We start from the raw sequence: 10,610 nt of genomic DNA on the forward strand, positions 1-10,610 counted from the left end.
ATCTATTTATTTAATAAATTCCTAATTATTAATTTAATAAGTAAAAATGAATATGAAGCGATTTATTGCAATTAGTTTCGACCTAATTTTAGGTAATTTACTACCCTTATTCTAAATTCAGAATTTAGTTTAATCTATTTATTTAATAAATTCCTAATTATAAATTTAATTGAAGCCAAAAAGAGGCATATCACTGTTAATGATAGAACTGAAAATTAGTTTCCAATTAAGGAAGTAAGATGTTCAAGAAAAAGCTGCTAACTTTTATCTTTTAATGGTTAAATTCCATTTATACTTCTATTTATATAGTTTAACAAAAACATTACATTTTCATTGTAAAATTAAAAATATTTTTTTTATAAATTACTAAATTTTATTACTTAAATTAATTTAAAAATTAATAATAAAATTATTTATAATAATCCATTACTAAAAAAAATTCAATGAAAACAGCTTATTTCATTTCAAATAAGTTATTTTCCTTTATACAATTTACTAAAAATTATTCACTACATTCAAGAATTAAACAATTACCCTAACATCTTCAGTGTTATACTCTACAATTTGAGCTACTTGAATAAAATAATAAAAAAAATCTAAAAAGAAAAGTAATTCATAAAACAAATAATAACAGATAAATTTTTAAGTTATTATTATGTAAAAAATAAACTAATTGAGAATATTCTATCAACTTATTATACAAATTCTGTCCTCCTATAAATTCAGACCATCCTTGATCAAAAGACTTATAAACAATTCTTCCTAAAATTAAAGGAGAATTAATTACACCATAAGTAGAAATATAAGGTATAAATCATATTGAACCAGAAAAATAACTTACTAAATAATTATTTAAAGATTTATTAAAATAAAATAAAGATACATTTGAAATTAAATATCCTAATAACCCACCACCAATACAAACAAATAAAGTTAATAATTTCAAATAAATTGGTAAACAAATTATATAAGGAGTAGGAAAAATTAATCATCTAAGTATACTACCACCAATAATACTTATAATTAATAATCCTCTTATACCACGTAATATAATTCATCCTTCATCTCTTAGTATATTTAAAGAACCACAATTCAATTCACCAGTTATTGAATAATAAACCAACCGAAAAGAATAACATACAGTTAGTCCAGTAGAAAAAAAATAAAGAAAAAAAGAAAATATATTAATATAACTCAAGGACACAATTTCTAAAATTAAATCCTTAGAATAAAATCCAGCTAAAAAAGGTATACCACATAAAGCTAAATTAGCAACATTAAAACAACCAGAAGTTAAAGGTATATAAATTCCTAATCCACCTATCAAACGAATATCTTGTGAATTATTTATATTATGAATAATAGCCCCAGCACATATAAATAATAATGCTTTAAATAAAGCATGCCTCAATAAATGAAAAAAAGCCAATTTATAAAACCCTATTGATAAAATTCTTATCATTAAACCCAATTGACTCAAAGTAGATAAAGCAATAATTTTTTTTAAATCAAATTCAAAATTAGCTCCTAATCCAGCTATAAATATAGTTAAACCAGATAGTAAAAGTAAAACTTGACCTATTCAAGAATTGTATAATAAAATATTAAACCGAATTAATAAATAAATTCCAGCAGTAACAAGAGTAGAAGAATGAACTAATGCAGAAACAGGAGTAGGAGCTGCTATTGCAGCAGGTAATCAAGATGAAAAAGGAATTTGTGCTCTTTTAGTTATAGCAGCTAATATAATTAAACTACCAATAATTTCTATTTCAATTCTATTCTTTATTGTTTCCAAATAAAAAATATAATTTCAACTTCCATAATTTAATATTCAAGCAATAGCTAATAAAAAAGCAACATCTCTAATTCGATTAGACAAAGCAGTTAACATACCCGCATTATAAGATTTTACATTTTGAAAATAAATTACTAAACAATAAGAAACTAACCCCAATCCATCTCATCCTAATAAAATTCTAATTAAATTAGGACTAATAATTAATAACATTATAGACAAAACAAATATAAGAACTAATATAATAAAACGATTAATATTTACATCTCCCTCCATATATTCCTTTCTATAATAAATAACTAAAGAAGAAATTAACAAAACAAAAGATATAAATAATAAACTCATTCAATCAAATAAAAAAGTTATAACAATTCTACAAGAATTAAATCTGACTACTTCTCATTCAATAAATATACAAAAATCCTTAATTAACATTAACAATCTAAATAAAAAAAAATTAGTTCTAAATAAAATTAAAACCAAAAATCTAATTCTACAAATAGATAAATACTTTCTCACGATTTAAAATGATTAAAAATCATATCATTGACACCACAAATCAATATTTTAAATAAACTATTTAAATAAAATTAAAGTCAAATTATACAAATATCACTCTTCAAAATCAATAAATTTAAAGGAAATCAATGCAAAAATAATAAATAATATTCCCGAATTTTACCACCTCTAAACGAATAAACTCCAGAAAATAATTTACCATGTTGACTATAAGCATATAAATATAAAGTATAAGCAGCTCTAAAAAAAGATAATAAGGATAAAGAAATTATTGTTAATCAAGATCAACTAACAATTCTATTTAATAAACAAATTTCACCTAATAAATTTAAAGAAGGAGGTGCAGCTATATTACAAGCTCTTAACAAAAATCATCATAATGTTATAGAGGGTATAAAATTTAATAAACCCTTATTAATTAATAAACTTCGACTACCTAACCGTTCATATGTAATATTAACTAAACAAAAAAGTCCTGAAGAACAAAGTCCATGAGCAATTATTAATGTATAAGAACCACAAAATCCTAAATATCTTAAAGTTATAAGACCCCCTAAAACAATTCCTATATGAGCAACAGAAGAATAAGCAATTAAAGCCTTTAAATCAGTTTGACGTAAACAAACTAAACTAATTAAAACACCTCCAATTAATCTAATTCTAATTCAAATATAATTATATTTAATACCACTCACTTGTAAAAAAGAAAAAACTCGCAATAAGCCATATCCACCTAACTTTAATATAACTCCAGCTAAAATTATTGAACCAGAAACAGGTGCTTCTACATGAGCTTTTGGTAATCATAAATGAACCAAAAATATAGGTATTTTAACTAAAAAAGCTAAAATTAAAGATAAGTATAACAAATCATAACAATTAATATAATTTATCAAAAGATAATAATTCAATGTTATTAAAGTATTATATAAATAAAAAATTCCTACTAATATAGGTAAAGAAACTAATAAAGTATAAAATAAAAGATAAATACCAGCTTGTAAACGTTCAGGTTGATATCCTCAACCCAAAATTAAAAATAAAGTAGGAATCAATCTTCTTTCAAAAAATAAATAAAACATAAATAAGTTTATTCTACCAAAAGTTAAAACTAAACATAATAATAAAATTAATACATTAATTAAAAAAAAGTTTTCATAGTTACTATATTTATTAATAGATTCACTAGAAGTAATTATAAGTGTACAAATTCAAAAACTTAATAGAATTAATCCATATGAAATAATATCAAACCCCAAAAAATAAGAAATATTTACAAAATAATTTATACAATAATTCATTAAAATAAAAACAAAACTTACCAAAAATAGTAAATTTTGAACCGTTCAAAATGAATTTATAATAAAACAAAAAGGTATAATAAAAATTATTATAAAAATTAACTTTAACATTGCAATACATTAAACGACTGAAAATAATCATTTCCATGAGTTCGAATTATAGATACTAAAATTGAAAGACCCAAAGCCCCTTCACAAACACTAAAAGTTAAAAATATTATACTAAAATATCTTCTAAAATCTATTAAATTTAAATAAATAAATAATAAAAAAAATAAACTTAAAACAATATACTCTAATCTTAAAAGCATAGACAATAAATGTTTACGATTAAAAACGAAAACAAATACTCCTATTAAAATTAAAAAACAAGGTAATCCCCAATATAATAATATTAACATTAGTTTTAATAGTTTAACGAAAACATTGGTCTTGTAAATCAAAAATAAGAATTAATCTTTTAAAACTTCAAGAGAAAAGAAATAACTTTATCATTAATCCCCAAAATTAATATTTTAAATAAACTACCTCCTGATATTATACAATTAACTTTATATTCAACAACATTGATTTCTAGTCTTATTTTTATTCAAATAAATCATCCATTAGCAATAGGATTAATATTATTAATTCAAACATTACAAATTTGTCTCCTAACTGGATTAATGGCTAAAAGATTTTGATTCTCATATGTATTATTTTTAATTTTCCTAGGAGGAGTATTAGTATTATTCATTTACGTTACATCCCTAGCATCAAATGAAATATTTACACTTTCAATGAAAACAGCTTATTCATTTATATTAATTTTCATTTTATTTACAAGTACTAGATGATTTATTGATAAATTATACATTTCATCCTTCATTCAAAATAACGAAATACAAACTATAATTAATTTAAATATATTCACAGAAGAAAATTCTCTAAATCTTCATAAATTGTACAATTACCCGACAAATTTAATTAATATTTTATTAATAAACTATTTATTAATTACATTAATTGCAGTAGTAAAAATTACTAAATTATTCTACGGACCCCTTCGATTAATAAATTAAACTAATGAACAAACCTTTACGAACCCAACACCCATTATTCAAAATTGCAAATAATGCTCTAGTAGATCTTCCAGCTCCAATTAATATTTCAGCCTGATGAAACTTCGGATCACTATTAGGATTATGTTTAATTATCCAAATTCTAACAGGACTTTTCTTAGCTATACATTACACAGCAGATATTAATTTAGCTTTCAACAGTGTTAATCATATTTGTCGAGATGTAAACTATGGTTGATTATTACGAACTTTACATGCTAATGGTGCATCATTTTTCTTCATTTGTATTTATCTACATATTGGTCGAGGAATCTATTACGGTTCATACTTATTTACACCTACATGACTAGTAGGAGTCTTAATTCTATTTTTAGTTATAGCAACAGCATTCATAGGTTATGTTTTACCTTGAGGACAAATATCCTTCTGAGGAGCTACAGTTATTACAAATCTATTATCTGCAATTCCTTACTTAGGAATTGATTTAGTTCAATGAGTTTGAGGAGGATTCGCAGTAGATAATGCCACTCTTACGCGATTCTTTACATTTCATTTTATTTTACCATTTATTGTATTAGCAATAACATTAATTCATCTATTATTTTTACATCAAACAGGATCTAATAACCCAATTGGATTAAATTCTAATATTGATAAAATTCCATTCCATCCATATTTTACATACAAAGATATTGTAGGATTTATTATTATAATTATAGCACTTCTATTATTAACTTTAATTAACCCTTATTTATTAGGAGATCCTGATAATTTCATCCCTGCTAATCCTCTAGTAACACCAGTACACATTCAACCCGAATGATATTTTCTATTTGCATATGCAATTTTACGTTCTATTCCTAATAAATTAGGAGGAGTTATTGCATTAGTTTTATCAATTGCAATCCTAGCAATTTTACCATTTTATCATTTAAGAAACTTCCGGGGAATCCAATTTTATCCTATAAATAAAATTCTATTTTGAATTATAGTAATTACTGTAATTCTTTTAACATGAATTGGAGCACGGCCTGTAGAAGACCCTTATGTACTAGTTGGACAAATTTTAACAGTAATTTACTTCTTATATTACATTATTAATCCACTAATTAATAAATGATGAGATAATTTAATTAACTAGTTAATGAGCTTGAACAAGCATATGTTTTGAAAACATAATATAGGAACAAAAATTTTCTATTAACTTTACTAAAATCAATTAACAATATATAATATATTAAAAATAATTTAACTCCAATAAAAAATAATAAATAATTTAAAGAAAAAGGTAAAAAACACTTTCAAGCTAAATATATTAATTTATCATAACGAAACCGAGGTAAAGTTCCACGAACTCAAATGAAAACAAATGAAATAAAAACCAATTTCAAATAAAACACTAAATTAAACAAATCACAACCAAAAAAAATTACACAAAATAATATACTTATAAATAAAATTCTAGCATATTCAGCTATAAAAATTAAAGCAAATCCACCACTTCTATATTCAATATTAAACCCTGAAACTAATTCAGACTCACCTTCAGCAAAATCAAAAGGTGTTCGATTAGTTTCAGCTAGACAAATACAAAATCAAACAAGTCTAACTGGAAATATAATAACAACAAATCAAATATAATTTTGATAATAAAAAAAATCTAAAATATTATAACTTCCAATTAAAAAAACAAAAGATAATAAAACTAAAGCCATTCTAACTTCATAAGAAATAGTTTGAGCAACAGCTCGCAACCCACCTAATAGAGCATAATTAGAGTTAGATGATCAACCAGCTACTATAACAGCATAAACTCCTAATCTAGTACAACACAAAAAAAATAAAATACCTAAATTAAAAGAAAATAATTTTACAAATAAAGGAATACATAATCAAACAATTAAAGAAATAAATAAAGAAAAAATAGGAGAAAAATAATAAGAAATATAATTTGATAAAAGAGGATAGGTTTGTTCCTTAGTAAATAACTTAATTGCATCACAAAAAGGTTGGGGAATCCCTATTAAACCAACCTTATTAGGACCCTTACGAATCTGAATATATCCTAATACTTTACGTTCCAAAAGAGTTAAAAAAGCTACTCTTACTAAAACACAAATCACCAAAATTAATCTACCAACAAAAGACAAAATCATTTCCATAAAAATCAAGTACTATTTGTAATATAAACTACATAAATAAATTCTAAATTTATTGCACTAATCTGCCAAAATAGTTTATTTATATTAATAATATTCTATTATTTAAAATATGATTATTTTAATATTTGGTCCTTTCGTACTAAAATATTACAATTTATTAAAGATAGAAACCAACCTGGCTTACGCCGGTCTGAACTCAGATCATGTAAGGATTTAAAAGTCGAACAGACTTAATTTTCGAACGGCTACACCCAAAATTATACCTTAATCCAACATCGAGGTCGCAAACTTTTTTGTCGATATGAACTCTCAAAAAAAATTACGCTGTTATCCCTAAAGTAACTTAATCTTATAATCAATATTAATGGATCAATAATTCATAAATTAATGATTTTAAAAAATTAAAAGTTCATTAAATTTTAATATCACCCCAACAAAATAATTAATATAAAAAAAATAAAATAAATCAAAAAAATTTAGTTTATATTAAATATAAAGATTTATAGGGTCTTCTCGTCTTTTAATAAAATTTTAGCTTTTTAACTAAAATATAAATTTCTATTATAAATTTATATGAAACAGCTTATACTTCGTCCAACCGTTCATACCAGCCTCCAATTAAAAGACTAATGATTATGCTACCTTTGCACAGTCAAAATACTGCGGCCATTTAAAATTATTCAGTGGGCAGGTCAGACTTTAAATTTAATTCAAAAAGACATGTTTTTGTTAAACAGGCGAGTATAAATAAAATTTGCCGAGTTCTTTATATAAACTTTTCAATATAAAATATTTTAAAAATATAATTAAATATACTAATTTGATCATTATTACTTTTTATTTTAAAATTAATAAAAAAATTTTTATAAATTCAATGAAAACAAAATTAAATAATAAAAATTATAAAATAATTTATAACAAACTTATAAATGATTGCTAATTCTATGCATACATTTTAAATAAATTATCCAATGATTTTTAATATTTTATTTTAAAGCTTATCCCTTAAAATATTCAAATTAATAAATTTTTAAATTAAAAAAAAAAATAAATTAAAAATTAAAAATTTGTAAATTAAATTTATTTCTAAAAAAACTAGATACCTTTATAAACGAATAACATTTCATTTCTAATAATTTATTTAAAATAATTTTGATACATTAACTTTAATAAATTATTAACTCTTATAAAATCGAGATTAATAAATAATTATTAATTATTAGATCAACCCTGATACACAAGGTACAATAAACTAAATTTTCTTTTTAATTAAAAATTTTTCAATTTATTTCAATATTCTTTCACAATACATAATAAACTATTATTAAAATTATTTTTTCACTAAAACTTACTAAAACATTATTTTTTATAATTATTTTTAATAAATTATATTAATAATAAAAAAAAATTAATAAATAAATATTAAAATTCAATTTATATTGATTTGCACAAAAATCTTTTCAATGTAAATGAAATACTTTACTTAATAAGCTTTAAATTGTCATTCTAGAGGCACCTTCCGGTACATCTACTATGTTACGACTTATCTTATCTTAATAATAAGAGCGACGGGCGATATGTACATATTTTAGAGCTAAAATCAAATCTTTGATCTTTAAAATTTTACTATCAAATCCACTTTCAAAAAAAATTTCAAATTTAAATCCATTTAAATAAATTTATTGTAACCCATCTCTACTTAAATATAAGCTACACCTTGATCTGATATAAATTTTTATAAAAATTATTGAAAATTATTACTCTAATAAGATATTCTAATAACGGCGGTATATAAACTGAAAAACAAATTTAAGTTAGGTACATCGTGGATTATCAATTACAGGACAGGTTCCTCTGAATAGACTAAAATACCGCCAAATTTTTTAAGTTTCAAGAACATAACTATTACTACCTTAGTATTTATTAATCACATTTTAAATAATAGGGTATCTAATCCTAGTTTATTTATAAAATTTACAAGCTTCAATTAAAATTTAATAAAAATAAATAATTTTAAAATTTCACCTAATAAAATTATACATATTTTATTTATATAAAATTTAACTTTTACCAAAAATATTTTATTTGTATTATTTGTATAACCGCGGCTGCTGGCACAAATTTAGCCAATACTATATAAAATTACTAATTCCAAATTTCTCTGATTTATAAAATTAATTACTGAGAATAAAAAATAATTTAATTATTATTAAAATAAATAAAATCTCACACAAAAATTTACATATAAAATAAATCAATAACAAAAACATAAGCCAAAATAAAACTTTAATAATTAAATAAATTAAAAAATATTAAAAAGAATTAGTTTAATCTATTTATTTAATAACATAAATTAGTTATTTATTTTAATAAATAAATTTAACTAAAATATTTATTTAATAAATTCCTAATTATTAACAAAAATAAGTAAAAAAAAAATAAAATCAGTTTTTTTATAAAATAAGTTTAAATTAGTAATTCCTCCTTAAAAGTAAAAAGACCCCTAATCAAATTTACCGTTTCTCATTAAAAAAAATTCAATGAAAACAGCTTATTTCATTTCAAATGTTTTCATTGAATTTAACTGCTTATATAAGATCAACACAATAAATATAAATTATTAATTAATTAACTTAATAATAACTAAAATTAATTAAAAAATTTAGTTTAATCTATTTATTTAATAAATTCCTAATTACAACTATTTGAATAATATAAAATATTTAAACTAAATTTAAAATTTAATAAAACATTTTAGTATTCTCTCCTTAAAAATAAAAAGGCCCTAATCAAATTTACTATTTTCATAAAAAAATTCAATGAAAACAGCTTATTTCATTTCAAATAAGTTCATTGAATTTAATAAATTAATAAAACTTAAATAATACAAATAAATTAATAGAACTAATGAGTATAAAATAATTATATTTAATTTAAATTATTTAGCATAAAAAATTTAGTTTAAATAACAAAATAAAATTAAATTTATAATTAGGAATTTATTAAATAAATAGATTAAACTAATTTTTTTTTTTTTTTTTTTGTTTTCATATTTATTAAATTTCAATATTTATTGATAAATAATCCTCTTATTTTTTAATTTTAAAAAATTTTTTTTTTCTAAATAATATATTTTATAATAATAAGACATATACTAAGTTAGATCAATAAATATCTATATGTATATAAATATTTAATTAATTAATAGATTATAGCTGAGCATTGAGTTCGAAGTCAACAGCTCATCCCACATCTACAAACGCACAACCGCAATGTTCCGATGGATGACTAGAGCATCAGAAAAGCAGAAGCTCCGAGGACTCTCCGAATCTCAAGGGAGAGTATCGAGCCACTAAGATGAGCGGTCAACAAACTATGACTAAAAGTTCAAATTATTTCTAAGTAACGTTGGCACATTCTCAATATCTCAAATTGGTCCAAGTCTTACACCCTGCGACAAAATGATAGTACATCAAAACTTTGAACAGTTATGACATTAGCCTCTTTTTCATTTTTTTAATGCTCGTTAACTTTTTATAAAAGTATTACTCATTGTCTAACGAAATTCATATAAATCCAGCTTTAAAAATGTATTCGAAGATTAGAAAAATTTCACAAATATTGCATTTAAATTCCTCAGTTTCTAATTAGAATCTATCGAAAGAATTTTGGTATGAAGTACCAGTTTGAAGTTACTAAAAAATCACTTTAATTTTTACATTTTTTTTTCTTGGGACCATATGGCGGATATTATAATAAAAAATAAGAA

General features: G+C 22.0%; 3 pseudogenes; 2 read left to right on the plus strand and 1 right to left on the minus strand.

Annotated features, from left to right (window-relative positions):
- Nucleotides 1–578: 578 nt before the first annotated feature.
- On the minus strand, nt 579–1,962 carry LOC129248972 (NADH-ubiquinone oxidoreductase chain 5-like; annotated as a pseudogene).
- A 1,164-nt stretch (nt 1,963–3,126) lies between these two features.
- Nucleotides 3,127–4,854, plus strand: LOC129248974 (NADH-ubiquinone oxidoreductase chain 6-like; annotated as a pseudogene).
- LOC129247589 (cytochrome b-like) lies at nt 4,626–5,606 on the plus strand (annotated as a pseudogene).
- Nucleotides 5,607–10,610: the final 5,004 nt, after the last annotated feature.

The sequence above is a fragment of the Anastrepha obliqua genome, chromosome 5 (assembly GCF_027943255.1).
Source record: "Anastrepha obliqua isolate idAnaObli1 chromosome 5, idAnaObli1_1.0, whole genome shotgun sequence".
Classification (NCBI taxonomy): Eukaryota; Metazoa; Arthropoda; class Insecta; order Diptera; family Tephritidae; genus Anastrepha; species Anastrepha obliqua.